Here is a 22,210-nt window from a genome sequence, read left to right as displayed (position 1 = left end):
AAAGCAGTGGCAATTGCTTTCATATAGCTGGTACCCATTACCAAGAAGCCTCTCGACCTCTTGGTCACCATAGTGACTTCTTGACTATTAGTCTTTTAACTATGATACATGTTGCAAACATTTTCTCCCAGATTTTTATACTCCTTCATTGTGATTTTCTTTTTTACCTTATAAAAATTTCTCTTTTTATAGAGTCACATTTATCAATCTTTTATTGCATCTGTATTTCAGACATAGAAAGGTTTTCCCCACACTCAGGTTATAAAGGAATGGATCTATCTTTTTTTCTAATATTTTTATAACTTCATGTATTTCATTTGTATTCTTGATCCATTTGGAGTTTATTCTGGCATATAGTATAAGGAATGGATGCAATTTCATCATTTTCCAAAAGATTATACAATGCCTTGATACTAATTATTTAAAAAATGTGTTTTTTTTAATCTGGTGGATTGAGTTGACATTTATATAATATATAAACTTATATTTGTATTTGGGGTTTTTTTTCCTGGACTTCCTAATTTTTTGCCCACTCCTTGGTCTCTCTATTCAATGTACTATATCACAGTCTTTCAAATATGGAGACTTTGGTACATATTTCAGTATCTGGTAACACTAGCTGCTGATCAGATAGCTGTGGTTCTATGACAGATCTATGATTTTTCATTTTCTGACTTCATTCCAAATGTTTCTGTTATACAGACTTTAAATCTCACTTGCTGACTTTGAAAATTTTTGTTGGTATTTTACGGAAGTTCCAATAAACACACGGATTGAATGATAAATGACATGTTTATAGTGTTGAAGTGCTTTATCCAAGAAGAAAGGATGACTTTCCATTTGTTAAAAGCTGTCTTAAGTTTTGAATATTTAACTCTTTATGTGCTAAAATTTGTTTCACAAGTTGTTTCCTTCCTGGGTTGTAAAGGTTGTGCTTTAATCATTTATGTATTTATTTAGTTAGTTTGCTTTAACTTGTCACTTAGAGCAATGACTTCAATATAGTTGTTAATTTGATTTTATAAGTATCCGGTGACAGAAATAGTACTCAATGATGTGGTTACTATCCAGCTAAAAGGATATAGAAAAATATTAGGTTGGTTATAATGGCAAAAATCCACAATTACTTTTGCACCAACCTAATAAATTTAGAAATACAGTTGACTCTTAAATTTTCTTATTATTGTTATTATCTTTTAAGATGGAGTCTGACTCTGTTGCCCAGGCTGGAGTACAGTGGCAGTGGTGTGATCTCGACCCACTGTAACTTCTGCCGCCCATGTTGAAGTAATTCTCTTGGCTCAGCTTCCTGACAGAAGGGACTACAGGTGTGTGCCTCTTTCGGTGTGCACCACCACGCTTGTCCAATTTTTTTTTTTTTTTTTAATTTTTAGTAGAGATCCGGTTTCACCATGTTGTTCATGCTGGTCTCGAACTCCTGACCTCAAGTGATCCACCCACCTCAGCCTCCCAAAGTGTTGGTATTACAGGCATAAGCCACCATGCCCAGCCTAAATGTTCTTATTCTTAACTCAGAATGTGTTCTAGAAATTTGAAACTGATTTTGCAAAAATATAAATGTAAATTCCACAGTTAACAAATAACCTGAGTGTCGCATTATTTATAAAGCTTTCTGTGATGTGCTTTCCTGCCTTCCTATATATTTTTACATTTATGGTTTTTATCGACTGTATATTAGTTGTATATATTTATGGAGTACATGATATATTTTGATACAGACATACGATGTGTAATAATCACATCAGGGTAAATGGGGTGTCCATCACCTCAATAATTTATCCTTTCTTTGTGTTACAATCCAATTATACTCTTTTACTTACTTTTAAATGTACAATAAGTTAGTGTTGACTGTAGTCACTTTGTAATGTTATCAAATACTAGATCTTATTTATTCTAAGTTTATTTCTGGACCCATTAGCCATCCCCACATCCCCTTTCCTGGCCCCAACTACCCTTCCTAGTGTCTGGTAACTACCATCTACTCTCTATCTCCATGAGTTCAATTGTTTGAATTTTTAGCTCCCACAAATAAGTGAGAATATGTGAAGTCTGTTTTCCTGTGCCTGGCTTATTTCACTTAACATAGTGACTTTCAGTTCTATTCATGTTGTTGCAAATGACAGGATCTCATTCTTTTTTATGGCTGAATAGTGCTCCCACTTTTCTTCATCCATTTGTCTGATGATAGACACTTAGGTTGCTTCCAAATCTTGGCTATTGTGAATGCTGCTGCAGTAAACATGGGAGTGCAGGTATCTCTTAAGTATGCTGGTTTCCTTTCTTTGGGGCATATACCTAGCAGTGGGATTGCTGGAGTATATCATATCTCTATTTTTAGCTTTGAGGAACTTCCAAATTGTCCTCCATAGTGGTTGTACTAATTTATGCCTACCTATCAGTTGACTGTTCCTTCTCTGCATCTCCATTTACCACACAGATGGTTCTATATTAGTATCCATCCCACTCTTGTGCTCTTGTCAGTCTCTCCCTCTTAGACTGTAAGCTCATTGGCGCTATTGACTGTGACTGATTGGTCTATGCATCCTCCTATCATAATACCTATCTTAAGGCTGTCCTCTGTTAAATTGTCACAGGATGATTTCATGCCAGCAGAATTTTGTGAATAGAATTAAATGTTATGAATCTAGAATTTTATACTGTAAAAACATGCTGATATACCGTTGCAGAATCAAGAAGATAGGATCATTAAACTGGATGTTCAGCATCTACTTGCTGTTTATGATTTAAATATGGGAATGTAACCCAAATTTGAAAGATTTTCTTCACTCAAGAACTTCCCACTTTCTCTACTGGTTCTATAATGTACCATGTTGACTATTTTCAACTATAAAGGCATATCACGATATCAATTATTTATATTAAACCTGTATTTTCTGTCTATCCCCTGCCAGGTAAATGAGAGCCCGAATGATATTTTCACCAATGTATTTATTTTTTGTTTTTATTTGTTTGTTTATTTTCTCTTGCTGACCCTTAATGAAGGCTAGGCATAAATGGAGTCGACTTTCGTGCAGTCAATTTTAATTTTTCTTTTGTGCTCATGAAGTCTGCTGCCCAGTGAGTTGTATCAACTGCACTGTTGTAACATCTGAATCAACCGTGGCCCACACTGTTTGATCAGGATGTGACAAAATTGCTTTATTTATTCTTCTTTTACAATTATAGCCTGCAGATAAATAGGCATTATTATAGGGGTCAAGCTTGATCATGCTGCATATTACAAGAATTTCTCTGTGACTACGACGGCAAATTGATTAGATAAAACTTACTGACATACAATGTCAAATAATTGATTTGTTATACTAAAACAGCTCTGACACCTAAATCAGTTACAATAACTCATTTGTAGTATGGAAAAATCATGCTTACGCATTTTGGGGTTGCTTTGAACACTAAATTAGCTACTTAGGAGTTTGTCCTTGCCAACTCAATTATCATATCATATCATAGCATTAGTCTCGTCTTCTTTTCTGTCATTTCTCTAGTGAAGTTATATCAGACTAATAATTCAAGTATACTATGGTGAGTGTTTACTTTGAAAAAATTTGTATCTTGAGATTCTATTTTTATTTTAATGTTATTTTTGTATGTACTGCTACAAAACAAGCAAGTGCTATTATTGTACTGATAACAGAGATTTATTTGGTCCCTCCAGCTGATCAACTGAGGGATTTTAGTCTGTAACCATGTCTAGACAAAATGCAAATGTGAGTATTTGGTACTTTTTCTTACCATCAGTATGCATTTGGAAAGTGTTAAGCATTACTTCTCTGAGTTGTTTCATAGAACTAATTATCAAGATTTCAAAGACATCTTTGCATAGATGGTGTTTTATCTTTTGCAATAAATTTATTCCCACATTTGTTTTCTAGAAAGACATTGGTAGAGTCATTGTAATAACAGGATGGGATGGAATTAAGGTGACGCTAACAGGGAATGAAAGGTCATGAAACAAAAATGTATGTTTTGCTTCCATTGGGTACATTTATTATTGACACCTGGATATTTTAGGACACCTGATGATGAAAGGAGAGAAATACTCAAAATGACTGCAAGAGGGTTGTGGGCACTCTCTTCACATCTACTGGACACCTTCCATTAGCTTCTGGGCCTCTCTGTATGATTTCTCTGATTACAAGAGCATGTAAGGTCCAATTGAGCGCAAGTAAAAAAATGTCAGAGAAATTAACATCCTAGGAGTGACCCTTAACTAACAACTAGAAAGGATTGGTAGATACGTTCCCTTGCCCTTAGGTAGAACAGCTGAGAGGTGTGTTCCACACCATTTTCTAGAGGAGGTGAGTCCTCGTTCCCCATGAAACTAACTTTTCTGTGTTGGTTTCTTCCTTTCCCTTTCTTACTTTGCCACACCTCTGCCAGTGTTCTCTACCAAATGAAATAATTTTGCTTAAAGTCTAGTTCAGAGTTGAATTCTTGGTGGACCTCACCTAAGACAGTGAATAATGTCCGTGCTCCCTCAGAATTTAGGTGGCTGGAAGAAAAATGGTACTCTATTTAGTACAATTTAGTTGTACAAACAAAAGAAACACCTCTTTGCTCTTGGAAGCTTGACTACTTTTTTTCCCTGGATCAGATATATATATATATATATATATGTATATTTTCTAATTGGATCACTCCCCAATTTCCCTTCATTCTAGATCTCTGTTGAAGTTGGGTTGGAGCACAAAGACCAACTTAAAGGCCTCTGAGGAAGTATACAGACCCTATGTCCAAATCAAAACCTTGGAATCTTACCTCCCTTGTCAGCATAATGGCACAGCAAGCCCTTTTAGGCGTGTTTAAGTAAGAGAGAGCAAAGGAAATAAGACAGTGGAGAAAAGAGGGTCTGAGTTTCTCAACATGGTGCAAGAGAAAGTAGAAGGAGGGCTCTCATTCTATAAAACTTTTTATGAACATTGAGCTTGCTCATTGTATGCAGCCTGATAATGGCTCTAGAATGCCTTGGACGCAGAAAGAATTAAGGAGAAAAGAAGGAAAAGGAAGAGGATAAAAACCAGAAAGAGACTTTCTTCCCCCTTCATTCTTAGCATAGGTATGCCAGTTAAATCAGCGTCATGCATATTTGTAAATTTAAAAAATACACCTCAGAATCTGGGCAGCCTGTATCATATACCAAGAACTTAAATTATTCATTCATGCCAAGATGGGGTGTGACTCAAGATAACTTTATATATCTCTTAAAAATCTCCATCCTCCGCTGGGCTTGGTGGCTCACACCTATAATCCCAGCACTTTGGGGGGCCTAGGCAGGTGGATCACCTGAGGTCAGGAATTCAAAATCAGCCTGACTAGCATGGTGAAATCCTGTCTTTACTAAAAATACAAAATTAGCCAGGTGTGGTGGTGGGCACCTGTAATCTCAGCTACTTGGGCAGCTAAGGCAGGAGAATCACTTGAACTTGGGAGGTGGAGGTTGTGGTGAGCCGAGATCGCGCCACTGTACTCCAGCCTGGACAGCAAGAGTGAAACTCTGTCTCTCCATCCTCTGTGTGATTCTCCTAACATGTCAGAGGTCATAGTTTACTGTACAGGGTGATCCCAGCACCACATTCTAAACTGACGTGATTCTTCTCTCCTAACGCTAAACTCTATCAACTCCATTTTTTTTCTTCTTTTCACAAAACTCAGCCTTCCGGGAAAGCAAAATGACACTGATCCTAAACATGTGGTGCTTTTTTTTTTTTTTTTTTTTTACATCGTTATGTTGTTGAGTATAATTTCTACTTCAGGAATGCTTTTCACCTTCCATATGGAAGTAAAGTTTAGTCTAAAGCAGTGGTCCTTATTGTGTTGTCCTTAGATCAGCAGTATGAGCATCAACTGTCATGCAAAATGTTAACCCCACCCAAGCATAGTGCTATTAGAAACTCTAGGGGTAGAACCCAGCAATCTGGGTTTTAATAAGCCCTTCAGGTGATCCCGATCCTCCATAAATTTTGGGACCTGCTCGTGTAATAACTGACCGCTGCAAATACTGGGAACGGAGATATGAAAATCTCACTGTAGGTAGGTGCAAGTCTAGACATCCCAGTTATTCTACCCCATTGCCTTTCACTGAGAGATAAAATTGTAATTAGGAGTGCTCATTGATCTTGATTCAGGAAGTTGGTTAGAGGGGAAAGAAAGGCACGTCAGTTCCCAGTAGGGATAGGCCTGGGGAATTGTAGTGGGGATAGATGAAGAGAAAACCTGTGGTATTTGGGTTTTTTCCTTCCAGGATGAGAGAGGATGCCTTCCTATTTCCAAATATCTCCTCCACACTGACTGAAATTTCACCAAGTAGAGATAATAAGAAAACATTCCGGAGTATGTTAAAGAGTAGTGGGAAGATGATTAGTCATAAACTTAAGGCGAATTAGCTTTCATTCTACCCCGGCTGATATACTTTAAGTAAATAAGAGTTTGATTTTGGGGAAGGGTAATTCCAAAGCAAGACACACTCAAAGCTGAGTAAGAGGTGTGTGGTGGGGAATGGGGCGATGGGCAAGAATTTAGGACGTTAGAGTCCTTGGTGAGCTTGGACAGGGCACCAAGAGGGAGGAGAGAAGTACTGAAGGTATATGCAAAAGCCAATACCAACTATTGCCTTCATTTCGGATCCCTCCTAGGAGTCATCATCTCTCGGAAAAGGATAGTGGTTATTTGATATATATATATTTTTAACAGCCTCACTTACTTCTCCCTTACATTTTTATTCTGCTAGATTCAGAAGATTCAAGTTTATGGAAGCAAACTAATATTTTTCCAGCAATAGCATGGAAAAGAAACTGCAAAAAAGATTCTCTCTTGAATGAATTCTAGGCACCAGTAAATGCTACAAGAATCACTTGACCTTTTCAAAAATGACCAGTATTTGTGCTAAGTGTGAAAGCAATGCTATGCTTCCATTGAGTTCCACAAATCTTTTTGGTGCAGAAAAAATGCTAGTGGAGTATAGCACAAAACCTTCAAGGTGGGAGACACAGCTGCCCTAGAGAATCTGTCATTGAGAAGGAGGGGAAAGGGCCAGTAGACAAATCTGTGTGGAAATACAGGATTTTAGGAGGCACAAAGGACAATAGGCATTTCAGAGTTTCATGGATAAAACAGATGCTGTTTTTTGACACCCAAGAATTTCTGAGATTTGGCCCACAACCAGGTGAAAACAGGAGATGGATTTAAAGAGCTTTCTTATCCCTCTTTGTGTCTAGCTTCTCGCTGTCTTCTTACCTCAATTTTTCTTTTTCTTTTTCTTTCTTTTTTTTTTTTTTTTTTCATTTTTGTCAGGTCTGTCACATTTTGCGTCTAACTTTTGGTGAAATTACTCTCACAAAAGATACTTAATCTATAAAGGTCAAGTACAGAAAATTGTTCAGCGTCACTAACTTAAGGTCATATTGCTACCTAGTGGCAGCAGAGAGATCCATGGCTCCATGATCTTGCCATAATTTCATTTGTTATTTCTGCCTGTAAATAGACCTACTGGCTCTGCAGAAATGTGGTCAATTTGTTGCTAAAAAGATTACAAAACTAATTGCAACAGGTTCAGAACCTGTCTCTAGGTCACTTAAGGTCTTTCCTCACACAGTAGGGGCTGACAAGTTGATGCCTCAGATTTCCACTGTGCTCCTTAGGATCAACAGAGAATAAATTTGTATTGAGTCTGCACAGTTTCATTCAGTATGCAGGTGGAAGCAGTGAAACAAATGCAGTGTAGCTGATTTCCCAAGAGATGCTACTAACATGAACCAGAAGCTCATTCAGAAGAATTAAATGGACATATTCCAAATATATGTTTACTCATTATCAGTCACTTCCCTCCCCAGTTTCTGGTGCTTCTTGTTCCTTTGCACTCAATCTGTCAGCAGGAACCACTACCTATAATCTTGTTAAGAGCAGTTAAATAGGAACAAGTACGGGTACTGTTTAATTCACTTTCAGGAAACAGGCTTTAATTGAAGAGTTCCCATCACTTTCCATGTGTTTCCCAAAATGTTAGAGGTTTTAATTTGCTCTTACTGACCATCATCAGGTAAGAAAGTTTCCATGGAAGAAAGTCTTATATGAAGTTCTCGAAATCAGAGAAGGATGAGAGTACTTGAGAAGTAAAATATGTAAATAAATTCACTCTGCAAGCATTTCTAGCTGATGAATATTGCTTTTGTTATAGAAAACTGCCTGTGTTTAAGATTCAGTCACTCCATTGGTATCCTTGGAATTCTGAGCTCATATCTAGATCTCCAAATTAGATATGCAAACCACACTGTCTTTCTCAGAGGTCTGGACTACAGTATGCATTTCAAGTGGTCTGGCTACACAGGAGCTCACTTCTAGCTTGGATCAGAGAGATAAACACCAGGTACAGTCAGAAAAGTCCTCAGGGGCCCACCTCTCTGTTGGTGGCCTGCCTTTTGAGCCCTATCAAGGGAGCCGGTTCCAGGACTTTTGCTATTGTTTCCTTTGTTTGCCAACAGCCTTAATTTCCCTAAGTTCCCAATTCCACTCTTCGATATGCTTTTTCTGCATTATATAATCACTGCTGCCAGCCCTTACTATTTACCATTTCCTCACTGCACGCTTTTATATCTGATACTGGTTTTCAGTAATCAACCATGCTAAGGTGACACAGAATACTGGGCCTGAGCCCTTTCTTTGGTATCTGGTTTGCATTGGTTAGCCCCCGTAAGAAACATCCCCCAAATCTCAGTGACTTAGCACAGCAAGGATTTATTTTGTGCCTCCATCACAGCTCAGTGCAGATTAAGAGGCTATCTTCCAAGTAAGAATATGGGATGCTGGGCTCTTTCTTCAGCGTGGCTTTGCCATGCTGGAATACTTCACTTCCAGTTAGTGGGAGAAAGACCAGTACCTCACAGGAACTTTTGGGGGCTGGTCCATTCCATTGGCAAGAGCTAGTTCCATGGCCCCAGTCTCATAGCAAGTGAGACTGGGAAATACACTCTTTTTGTGCACCTTGGAAGAGGAATGGTGTTGGTGAACACCTAGCTTCTATCTGCTACCCTCATTGCTGCATGACTTACTGACTTCCAATGAAGGGAGTAATATTAAGGAATCACTGTACTGGCTAATGGAAAACAAAGGAAGCACAGTTTGAATTTAATTATTTTCTCTTCAATGATTACTTAACCATATCCCTAAATTTTACTATTTATTAGCATGAACACCTATGCAAAATTCTGGAGGTCTGAATTACTTTATCTGCAATTATGACTTTGATATTACTTGAGCAGTTTTAAACAAATAGAAAAATGTTCAAAACATTTTTATTTATTTATTTATTTATTTATTTATTTATTTATTTATTTATTTATTTTTTGTGACGGAGTCTCGCTCTGTCACCCAGGCTGGAGTGCAGTGGCCGGATCTCAGCTCACTGCAAGCTCCGCCTCCCGGGTTCACGCCATTCTCCTGCCTCAGCCTCCGGAGTAGCTGGGACTACAGGCGCCCGCCACCTCGCCCAGCTAGTTTTTTGTATTTTTAGTAGAAACGGGGTTTCACTGTGTTAGCCAGGATGGTCTCCATCTCCTGACCTCGTGATCCGCCCGTCTCAGCCTCCCAAAGTGCTGGGATTACAGGCTTGAGCCACCGCACCCGGCTCAAAACATTTTTAACCCAGTCAGCAGAGTCATCTCCAGAGAAGTTTCTGGGAACAGTTTATCTCACTTTTGTGGTGTCAGTAAAAGATACTCACAGATCATCTGAATTAATAAATAAGTTAGGAGTTATAGATTGATTAAGATGATAGCTAATGCTTTTCCTGTCTTCTAGCATGGTGGGCAGCAGCCTAGCACATAATAAGAGCTAAGAAATACAAGCTGATTTCTTTTTCCCTCCTCTGATGAGTAATTTCTCTGGTGAATCTGAGAATGGTCTTTGAAATCCCTTTTTAGGAAGCTGAAGCTTACGTTTGTTAGAGTCAGTCCATTTTGTGTCTTTGCTGTTTTCAAACATTTTGTTTTTTTCAGACTTGGAAATCCATGGTCAAATTCAATATCATCTGTGCACTTATGTAAAAACACAGAGAGGTGCTGTAGGTCAAGGATTTCATTCAGCTCTCAACCCCACTGCAAGGTGGCCACAAGGCTCTGTAGAGCACTCCTCCATTGAGGAAACGGAGACCCACTAAAGTGAGATTTGTGAGGCTCAGAGGTCACGTGTTATGCCTTCAAAAGATGATTTCTAGGCAGTTAATGACCAAAGTGATAGGCTATTTCCCTGTTTTGAATAGTGGAGCCCAGAGATGAAGCCAATGGGGGTATTTGGGCACTGAAGAGTGAGGAAAGGGAAAACATCCTGTGATGTTAGTGCTAAGATGTCCATCTGGTTTTATCCAGCACAATACTCCAGAAGGCAAAGTCTTGTCCCGCAGAAATATCTAAATTTAATGCCTAGATTCCAAGGATCAGTGCTGAAGGGGAAACTAGAAAATTTTTTTTTTATTTTTAATTTAGGAAGAATAGATTTTGCCACACTAATACAGGATGTTACCACACTCACTCCATCTAAGGATTGTTTTGACAGTCTTTTAGCTTACAGTCCTGGCTCATGCTGATATTTTTTAAAGTAAATGAGTTTCTTGGATTATTAAGGCAATAATTCTTCCCTCTACCCCTATTTAGTTCAATTTGATGACTGTTTTTTTAATCTTGGTTGAAGATTCCCGAAAGCGATGTTGCCTCAAGTAATTACACTTACCTCGAGGAAAACTGTATTGTCGTCACATAAACATCAAATATTTAAATCCATGCCATATTTTAAATGTCTTTTAATCCTTTATTTTATCTCCTGACAGAACAAGTGTATCTTTTAGGTTGTCTTTTAGGTCAACACACTCCACATCCAATTTTGGATTTTCTAGTTTCATGTTTAATTAACATCTCATGTTATAAATTTTTTAAAATATTTGACTTGTTTCAATTGATTTAAAAACTTGTCCTTTCTCCCAGAGAAAGAGAATTCATTATTTCAGTCAATAAGTCATGCTGTGACAGGTAAAGGTTGTCTCTATGATAATGCATTTGAATACTGTTTTAGGAAATAGCTGTAAATGTTGCACTGTATGGACAAAATAGAAGCGTAACTGCAGTTTTGCAGTTTACAGTTTTGATAGATATGAGTACCTATAGTACAAAGTTGTAGGTCCATAATGAACTAAATGTTTGTGTATCTCTGAAGATGCTAGGGGATATTCAGACTTATGTCATTAGTGCTCTGAGATTAGATAATTCCTAAGTCCTGACACTTCTACTTTTTCCTGATTAGAATGAAGATAACGATCCCTGTGCCCAATATGTGGGATGCTATGAGACCTGATGAGCTCAATACATGTGAAAATACATGTGTAAACGTGTCAACAGTCTGACTCCTTTTTAAAATTAAGGAGTTAGAGTAATACTGCCAGGTAAAATGCAGGATACCCAGTTAAATTATATTTCAGATAAACAACAAATAACTTACACTTGCTAAATCTGGGAACCTTAAATTGGGGTTATTGAGAAGCAGCTTCTGTCATTTTCCTAAGGAAAGAGGAATTTCCCATCCTTTCTTATTACCTAGATTGGTGACTGATTTTCAGGAGGGGCTTTTGGGAGCTCCTGGAGTCAGTGGTAAGGAAAGTCCCAATCAAAGTTCTGACTGTAGCGGCAACGTAACCTGAACAATTCAATAACCACAACTATTTAAGAGATTTTGATAACTGATTCATAGACACTTTGAAACTGAAGTTCAAGAAAAATCATCTAATTTGTTCCATTTAGAGATGAAGTCTCAAGCCCAAAGTTGTAAAGGGTTTGCCATCATAGAGGCAGCTAGAAGAAGGACCACAGCTAGAACTTCCTTCTCCTGACTTCCAGACCAATGTTTTTCTCACTCCACCACACTGGGTTTGGGGGCTAAATCCAAGCAGCTTTTGTAAATAAAGTTTAATTTGGAATACAGACACATCCATTTGTTTACATATTGTCTGTGGTTATTGTAACTGTACAATGGCAAAGTTGAGTGGTTGCAACAGAGACTGCAAGGTTGGCAAAGCATATATTTATTATCTGGTATTTTACAAAAGAAGTCTGCCAACCACTGCTAACGGAGAAAGGGTTGATTGTCTTCACCCCATGATTGTAAGTATATAACTGGCTTTGTTCTTCTAATTATCAAAGACAGAACCATACTAAATGTATACATATTTTCAAAAGAGCCTAAGCTGCACAATACCATGGATGAACACATAGATGAACTGTAGTAGTCAATTTCAGAAAAGTGGGCTAGAAATTGTCAGAACTTATTTTTTTTTTGTCTTAACACTTTGATCCTATAATGAGGGTAAACTGCAGGATAGGTGAGTAATATTGACAGGTCACTGTGCACAGGGCATTATATCTATTTTAGGCATTCTGAAATAAGTTACAGTGTTTGGATTCTGCCATCAGGATAAGTAGTAAGTCATATTAAAAAGTTCATTAGACTTACTTTGTATTATCTAGCACATCTTAAATAATTCCAGGAACACAGTGTGATACTCATATATTCATACAAATACAGATGCTTACACATTAAGCTATCCTGAATGTCTTCAGAGAGCAGACTAAGAGACAGAAACAGATCTAAGGTCTTGTCTTAGTTTTATTCCTCAATTATGGCAACGACAAAGGTTATCACTAGAAGGAGTGCGTTCCTCTTCAGTCTGAAAGTGTTTAAGCAGCTCCAAGATGACCTTTGGGAAATTGTAGAGAAAAGGGCTGGACTACTTGGCTAAGTCCCTTTTTGTGCAAAGGCTCTATGATACCAGTCTATGACATTTTGGAAGATTTCTGTACTGTCTCCTTTGTATCACAGTGACTGGAGTCTTCTCTCAGGCAGCCTATGAGGATAGACATTCATAACATCATAAGTGTGTCTGAATCCTGACCCACTATCCGTGTTTTCCTCACAGGACTGTTTTAGAAGTTTGTCATGTCTGCATGAAATAATCCTGAAAAACCACATCCTTAACTAAATTGCTCTCAGGTATATATTGAAAATTATTCATGGCTCTATGCTTGACCAAGTTTGCATCAAATGTTGTTTTTTATTTTATTTCTTTCAAGGATAACTTGTCATGGGCCATGTACTTGGAGAGGTATTTTTATTGCTTAAAAGGGGAAGAAAGAATGCTCAGGTCAACTCAGAAAAACATAATTGGTTGGAAATCACACAAGGTACCGTGTAACGTTAGATAATGTCTCGAGCTATGGTGAGGTAGGTAAACCTGACCTCTGGGGATTCTAGAGCAGTTATTGGATCTGATTTTCTGTAGATGGTGAAGAGCCATGTGAGGAGTAGTCCTCGATCTTCTGTAAGGAACCTTCTGTTTCCTTGACCATGGAAGCAATGAAGAGAATAAGCAGTAAATGACATCTATGCTATTCCACATGCTTTATACATGACTTCATTTAATCCACAGAATGAGCTGAGTGTTGTTAACCTTCCATTTTACAATGATCCTTAGACCGTTATGTAATAAGCTCAAGGTCACAGAGCTCAAAGCAAAGAAGCTGGTATTCTGATTTAGGTCTGTTGGATTCCAAAGCCCCTACTGGGGCGATTTTACCACAATGTCTCCCACTGGCAATGAAGAATCCAAGTAACTCAGACTCTAGCTTTATGATTCAGCCAAAGCTATTTATAGCCTGTTTTTACATCAATTCAAATGTTTTCATTAAGCCCTTGCTGTGTTTGAGGCACTGAGCCAATTGTTACAGAAATTCAGAAATACTTCATCACCCTCAAGGACCCTCAAGGATCTTATAATCTAGTTAGGCATAAAAGACATGAAGATATGAAAAGATAACTGAAAATGGAAGGCAGTCCATGCCAACAGCTGACTAAGTGGAATATGTAAGTGCTACAGGGGCTTCAAGACAGGCAAGTTACCACCAGCTGCAAGTAAAACCAGAAGGAATGGAATTTGAGTCTGAATGCAGTATAAGATGATGTTACCGCCCATTAGTCAGATGAGGATTGCAGTCTGTACATCACATTTAGTCTATAGACCTGTTTTGTTAGCTTGCATAGTTTTTTTTTATCCTAAAAAAAATTACATAAAAATACAGTTCTGTGTTTTCTCAAAATTTTCAGAATACTTGGATCATGCATGTTCATGTGACAAAAGACAGGACCTGTGTTTTCCAGTTAACTGTGGCCTCTGCCTTCCTGGAAGCTACATTTTCTCTGCTTCCTTCCTCTACATTTCTCACCTGGTCTTGTGGATATTTGGCGAAGATTAGGAACGTGAAATCCATAGAGTGAAGTAAAGTTTTTTAAGATCCCAACTCATTACTCAAGCTGGATTTGACCCAAAGATTTCAAACTGTTAGTCTAGTTTTCTTTTAATGGACCACATTATAATTCATGGGAGTCAGTTCATACTTTTAGGTAGAAGATACATAATTTATTATTCAACATCTATAGGCAGTTTGGAAAGGCAGATTTTTAACTTTAGAAAGATAATTCTCTTCCTATATGAACTTTTATGAAATGAGTCTAGCAGAGTCTGGTGTAGCATCTGATAATTAATATTTTTATCATGAAATGTATGAATGTTCATCTCAACTGGCAGAAATAAAGAGTAGGCATAGCCACCAATTCAGATCAGATTTTTATATCAAATTTCCTTTTTAAAAAAAAAAATTGTAAACTTTTAGGATTTCCGAATTGCAGATAAATTGTGGTTAGTTATAAATATCAATATTCTTGTGTCTGTTGCTCAGGATTTTTATCTATAAATGCAGATATTGGGTCTTACTTCATTAAAAATTTAATACTATATGTAAAAAACAGTGCTTAGAGCATAGCAAAATCTGTAGAAGTAATGGTTATTTTTATTATTTTCCATTATTAGTATTTTTGTTTAAAATATGTATTTCACAAATCAGATTATTGATTTGTTCTTCTGCAACCAATTCATAAATGTTAACTTTCAAGTATGCAGAGGTACCACACACAAAAAAATGAGACTCCATACAATCAGTTCTGAATGGCTCACTGTGATCCAGGGTAGGCAAACAATGGCCCATAGGCCACATGTGGCCTGCGACCTCTTTGTAGGAACAGCAAGATAAGAATGGTTCTTGTATTTTGAAATGGTTGAAAGAAGCAAAAAGAACACTTTCATGACATATGAAAATTACATACCATTTAAATATCAATGTTCATACATAAAGCTTAATCGAAACAGTCACGCTCTTTTTCACATTGTCTCTGGTTGCTGTAATGGCAGAGTTGGATAGTTGCAACAGAGACTACATGTTCCACAAAGCCTAAAGTATTTATAATCTTGTGCTTTTAAAGGAAAAGGCTCCTGACCACTGCCCTGACTTACTGCTGGTCACGATGTCTCTTGATATCTCTGCCTCATAACTTGATTGCCCTTCTCCTTCCTTGTCTGGCCTTCCCAAGCAAACTGTTTCACTCCACTTGGTTTCCTAAGATGACCTTAGATTTGCTTCTACTACCATCTGGGACATCCCGCCTTCTCTGTTGTAGAATTTGATCTACTCCGTTCTTTTATTACTTTTCCCATAGACTTTGTATCTCTTTGTTTTCCTAGTTCTGGGAGTGGAAACCAGGACCTGGATCTATGGCTGACCTAGAATTAATGTGTGGAAGTACAGAGTAGTGAGCAGGGATGCATTTCCTCTGGGATAATGCAGTTTTTAATTTCAGTTGTTATTTCAAGCTTGTCTGAGATGCCAAACGCCTAGCCTAAAATAAGCTTTCTTTTAGAAAAATCTGTATTTTCACACCATAGGGATTTTGCTTCCTAGTGTATCTATAGATAAAATTGGTAATAACCCCAAATCCAGGACAACTGAATTCTCCATCAGAATGCCCAGCAAAGGCCTGGTAGCTGAGACTGTCCTTTGCACTCTTTTGTTTCTTCAGTGGAGACAATAGATCATGAAAAGGGGAAAACTGTGCACATCACCCAAAGAGTTCGGAGTACACCATGTTACTATGATACGGGTCTTGACTTGCATAGATAACATGAGGCCTTTTTATCCCCCCTTTCTTTCAAGGCACTACCTTTTCTTTTTTCATACTTTAATGATTTTTAATAGGAAGTTCAGTATAAGGTAGGCAGAGATAAGTTGGGAAAGGAAATTGAATTATCTGGCAACTCTTAAGAGAGTTTTGTCCTCATTTGTCTTATGTAATATGCACTTTTGAGTCTTCATAATGATCTGAATAAAAGAACATTTTACTACTTGTAGGTGTAATTATATAACTGAGTAATGAATTTACTAACCAAATCTTGACCTTGCCAACAATTTAAACGGCCATTGATCCACAGCCTCTTTCTTCTTCTTTTTTTTTTAAGTTATATTTTAAGTACTGAGGTACGTATGCAGAACGTGCAGCTTTGTTACATAGGTATACACGTGCCATGGTGGTTTGCTGCACTGATCAATGCGTCATCTACATTAGGTATTTCTCCTAATGCTATCCCTCCCGTAGCCCCCCACCCCTCAACAGGCCCTGGTATGTGATGTTCCCCTCCCTGTGTCCATGTGTTCTTATTGTTCAACTCTCACTTATGAGTGAGAACACGTGGTATTTGGTTTTCTGTTCTTGTGTTAGTTTGCTGAGAATGGTGGTTTCCAGGTTCATCCAAGTCCCTGTAAAGGTCATGAACTCATCCTTTTTTATGGCTGCATAGTATTACATGTTGTATATGTGCCACATTTTCTTTAGTTTATCATTGATGGGCATTTGGGTTGGTTCCAAGTCTTTGGTATTGTGAACAGTGCCGCAATAAACATACATGTGCATGTGTCTTTACAGTAGAATGTTTTATAATCCTTTGGTTATATACCCAGTAACAGGATTACTGGGACCAGTGGTATTTCTGGTTCTAGATCCTTGAGGAATCACCACACTGTCTTCCACAATGATTAAACTAATTTACACTCCCACCAACAGCATAAAAGTGTTCCTATTTCTCCACATCCTCTCTAGCATCTGTTGTTTCCTGACTTTTTAATAGTAGCCATTCTAACTGGCATGAGATGGCATCTAATTGTGGCTTTCATTTGCATTTCTCTAATAACCAGTGATGATGAACAGTTTTTCGTATGTTTCCTGGCTGCGTAAATGTCTTCTTTTGAGAAGTGTCTGTTCATAACCTTTTCCCACTTTTTGATGGGGTTGTTTTTTTTCTTGTAAATTTGTTTAAGTTCTTTGTAGATTCTGGATATTAGCCCTTTGTCCGATGGATAGATTGCAAAAATTTTCTCCCATTCTGTAGGTTGCCTGTTCAGTCTGATGATAGTTTCTTTTGCTGTGCAGAAGCTCTTTAGTTTAATTAGATCCCATTTGTCAACTTTGGCTTTTGTTGCCACTGTTTTCAGTGTTTTAGTCATGAAGTCTTTGCCCATGCCTATGTCCTGAATGGTATTGCCTAAGTTTTCTTCTAGAATTTTTAGGGTTTTAGTTCTTACGTTTAAGTCTTTAATAAACCATCTTGAGTTAATTCTTTTTATAAGGTGTAAGGAAGGGATCCAGTTTCAGTTCTCTGCATATGACTAGCCAGTTTTCCCAACACCATTTATTAAACAGGGAATCCTTTCCCCATTGCTTGTGTTTGTCAGGTTTTTCAAAGATCAGATGGTTGTAGATGTGTGGTGTTATTTCTGAGGCCTCTGTTCTATTTCATCGGTCTGTATCTCTGTTTGGGTACCAGTACCATGCTGTTTTGGTTACTGTAGCCTTGTAGTATAGTTTGAAGTCAGGTAGCATGATACCTCCAGCTTTGTTCTTTTTGTTTAGGATTGTCTTGGCTATGTCGGCTCTTTTTGGTTCCATATGAAATTTAAAGTAGTTTTTTCTAATTCTGTGAATAAAGTCAATGGTAGCTTGATGGGGATAGCAGTGAGCCTATGAATTGCTTTGGGAAGTATGACCGTTTTCACAATACTGATTCTTCATATCCATTAGCATGAAATGTTTTTCCATTTGTTTGTGTTCTCCTCTCTTATTTCCTTGAGCAGGGGTTTGTAGTTCTCCTTGAAGAGGTCTTTCACATCCCTTGTAAGTTTTATTCCTAGGTATTTTATTCTCTTTGTAGCAATTGTGAATGGGAGTCACTCATGATTTGGCTCTCTGTTTGTCTATTATTGGTGTACAGGAATGCTTGTGATTTTTGCACATTGATTTCTTATCCTGAGACTTGGCTGAAGTTGCTTATGAGCTTAAGGAGCTTTGGGGGTGAGACGATGGGGTTTTCTAAATATACAATCATGTCATCTGCAAACGGAGACAATTTGAGTTCCTCTCTTCCTGTTTGAATATCCTTTATTTCTTTCTCTTGCCTGATTGCCCTGGCCAGAATTTCCAATACTATGTTGAATAGGAGGATCCACAACCTCTTTCTATTCACAGTTCTTCAATAATTGGTTACCTTAAAGCACTTTCTTAACCAGTGATGTAGGTTTTTAGTATCATCAATATCGTGTTGTTGGAGTCAGTCAGACCTGTACTCCAACATTTACTATGGCCCGAGCTGCAATTTCTATATCTGTAAAATGTCTTATATCACTGAAAGAATAATAACACAGTCAAAGGAAAGGGTGTATGTAAATGATTCAGTTGGTGCCAATGTAATTGCAGTTTTTGCTATTAAAAGTAATATCCAAGGCCAGGTGTGGTGGCTCATGCCTGTAATCCCAGCACTTTGGGAGGCCGAGGCAGGCATATCATAAGGTCAGGTGATCAAGACCATCCTGGCTAACATGGTGAAACCCCATCTCCACTGAAAATACAAAAAATTTGCTGGGCATGGCAGAGGGAGCCTGTAGTCCCATCTACTCAGGAGGCTGAGACAGGAGAATGGCGTGAACCTGGAAAGTGGACCTCGCAATGAGCCCAGATCATGCCACTGCACTCCAGCCTGGGCAACAGAGTGAGACTGTGTCTCAAAAAATAAATAAATAAATAAATAAAATAATAATAATAATAATAATAATCATGTCCAAAACTGAAATTGCTTTTGCACCAGCTGAATACTTTGTCCAGCATGTCAGACTTTTTGAGCCTTCCGTAAGTGATGGTTGTTAATACTATTAGAAGTATTGAGCAGCGATTGTGAAATCTCAGTGTAGCCAACTGCATTGCAACTTACTGAAAATAACTCATGCATAATTTGTTTATGTATTGCATTTATGAATATGCATGTGTTCATATTTTAAAAAATTCCCTGTTTAACCATCATCTTCAGATATAATAATGCCACAGAATAATTTTAAATATTAAATGAACATGCAAATCAAAATGGTTTTAAATCTGCAAGCTCAACAGGACTTTAGAGATTATCTAGATAATTGCCTTCATTTTACAGATGAGGCTACTTAGTAATTTGTTCAAAGTCACACAGCTAGTTGACTGCAGTCCACTTCAGAATAGGGGCCTCTAGAGTTCTAGGTCACCTCTTTCTGCTGCTTCACTTAGACTCTTATATTGAATTTAATTTCCATTTAAATGACCCCCCCATTTATAAATGTGGGAAGCATTCAGATTAATTACTTTTTAAATGTTTACAATTCCCTGGAAAACACCACATTTATTGGGTAGTGGAAATAGAATAGGAGGTTGCTGACGGAGGAGTGATAGTCTCTATTTCCACTTGATAAGGAGCTGGTTTCTGCATAAGAAAACTAGAAATTGAAACTGTCATTACCCACCACCCAACACACACACAAATACACACCTTTAACTTCATTTCCATGTTCGGTTTTAGATCAAATCCCTGTGGGAGTATTCTTTGCTGTTAAGTAGGAATAAAAGGGGAACAATGGATATAGCTGGACAAATATTTCTACTTACTTTCTTTCTACCAGAGTTGAACTTAACATGATCAGATCGATTTAGAGAAATTATTATAAAAATCCACTTTGTAATAGTGGTCTTTATGAATTGTTATGTTTTTCTAATCTGTAGAATGGATATTTTCTCCCCATATTTATACAGAAGAAGTGGTATCAGAGAGATGAGTAGTTTATCAAGGCCACATGGTTAATTAGTGGTTAAACTGAGTCTTGGGTTTTGGTCTTTAGGCAAGAAGTCCTAGGGCCTATTGTAGTGAAGACTGTGGGTCTCTTTCTTCCCTATATTAATGGGTCTCAAACAACCTTGGAAGCAAAGGTAATGCAAAAAGGGAAAGGACTTCCTATAGGCCATTTCTTACTGAATATCTTGCTTGGAAAATTCTAAAAATGCACTCTTAATACAGATTATTAAGCATGTTTCTTATGGTACATTTTAATGCGTTTTCTTATTTGCAAATTGTATTTCTTCAGGGTTGATTTCTTTTTTATTTTTTCTTTTGCTTTCTTTCTTTTTGTTTGTTTTTTGGTTTTTTTTTTTTTTTTTTTTTTTGAGACAGAGTCTCTCTCTCTCTCTCTCTCTCTCAGCTCTCCCAGGCTGGAGTGTAGTGGCACAATCTTGGCTCACTGCAACCTCTGCCTCCCAGGTTTAAGTGATTCTCCTGCCTCAGCCTCCTGAGTAGCTGGGACTACAGGCATGCACTACCACGCTCAGCTAATTTTTGCATTTTTGGTGTAGACTTGGTTTCACCATGTTGCCCAGGCTGCTCTCAAACTCTTGGTCTCATGTGATCTGCCCTCCTAGGCCTCCCAAAGTGCTGGGATTACAGGCGTGAGCCACCATGCCCAGCCATCTGCATCTCAAATTGGCACAAATAGATGCTGTTTTATTAGTCCCATAACATCTAATTAAATTTAATAGCAATAATACAACCCAACTTGCTAAATTAGAAATTGCTACCTAAAAAAATAAGCCTGTGTAATTTTCTTTTCTGGTTACCTTAAAAAAATTATATTACACATTTAGGGGGTACCTGTGCAGATTTATTACATGAGTATATTGCATAATGCTGGGGTTTGGGCTTCTAGTGAACCCATCACACAAATAGTAAATATAATACCTAATAAGGAGTTTTTCACTCTCTGCTTCCCTCCCAGCCTCCCCTACATTGGAGTACCCAGTGTCTATTATTTCCATGTTTATGTCCATGTGTACTCATTGTTTAGTTCCCACTTATTAGTGAGCATATGTGGTATTTTTTGTTTCAGAATTATTTCACTTAGTATAATAACCTCCAGCTCCATCCACGCTGCTGTAAAATACAAGATGGATGAAGCTGGAAGCTACACATGTGGTTTTATAGCTGTGTGGCATTTTACAGTGTGTACACACATCATATTTTCTTCATTCATTCATTGATGGACACGTAGGTTTATTCCATAACTTTGCTACTGTGAATAGTGCCGTAATAACTGTAAGAGTACAGCTGTATTTTTTCTAGACTGAATTATTTTCCTTTAGGTAAATACCTAGCATCAGGATTGTTGAACCAAATTTTAGTTCTGTTTTTAGTGATTTGAGAAATCTCTATACTCTTTTTCATAGAAGATGAGCCAATTTACGTTTCTGCCAATAGTGTATTACGGTTCCCTTTCTCTGCATCTTTGCCAACATCTTTATTTTTATTTTTTTAAATAATGGCCATTATGATTGGTGTGAGATGGGATCTCATTGTAGTTTTTATTTGCATTTCTCTGATTATTAATGATGTTGAGCATTTTCTCATATATATGTTGGCTGCTTGTATGGATTCTTTTGAGAATTGTCTGTCCATGTCCTTTGCCCAACTTTTAATGGAGTTGTTTCTTCTTGCTGATTTCCTTAAGTTCCTTATAAATTCTGGATATTAGTCCTTTGTTTCATGTGTAGTTTGCAAATATTTTCTCCTATTCTGTAGGCTGCTTCCTCTGTTGATTGTTTCTTTTGCTGTGCGGAAGCTCTTTAGTTTAATTAAGTTCCGTTTGTCAATTTTTGTTTCTGTCACATTTACTTTTGAAGCCTTAATCATAAATTTTTTGCCTAGGCCAATATCCAGAAGAGTTTTTCCTAGATTTTCTTCTAGAATTTTTATAGTTTCAGGTCTTACATTTAAGTCCTTTATCCATCTTGATTTAATTTTTGTATATAGTGAGAGATAGGGGTCTATTTTTATTCTTCTGTATGTGTCTAGCCAGTGTTCCCAGCACTATTTATTGAATATGGTGTTCCTCTTTCCTTGTCTATTTTTGAT

General features: G+C 37.5%; 1 protein-coding gene across 2 annotated transcripts in view; it reads left to right on the top strand.

The window, feature by feature from the left end:
* Positions 1–22,210, top strand: part of UNC13C (unc-13 homolog C) — a 584,413-nt gene that overhangs the window by 81,099 nt on the left and 481,104 nt on the right. The gene's annotated exons all lie outside the window — the stretch shown is intronic.

The sequence above is a fragment of the Piliocolobus tephrosceles genome, chromosome 6, assembly GCF_002776525.5.
Source record: "Piliocolobus tephrosceles isolate RC106 chromosome 6, ASM277652v3, whole genome shotgun sequence".
NCBI classification, from domain to species: Eukaryota; Metazoa; Chordata; class Mammalia; order Primates; family Cercopithecidae; genus Piliocolobus; species Piliocolobus tephrosceles.
The sequence above is the reverse complement of the archived record's forward strand: the minus strand, read 5'-3'. Positions and strand labels throughout refer to the sequence as shown.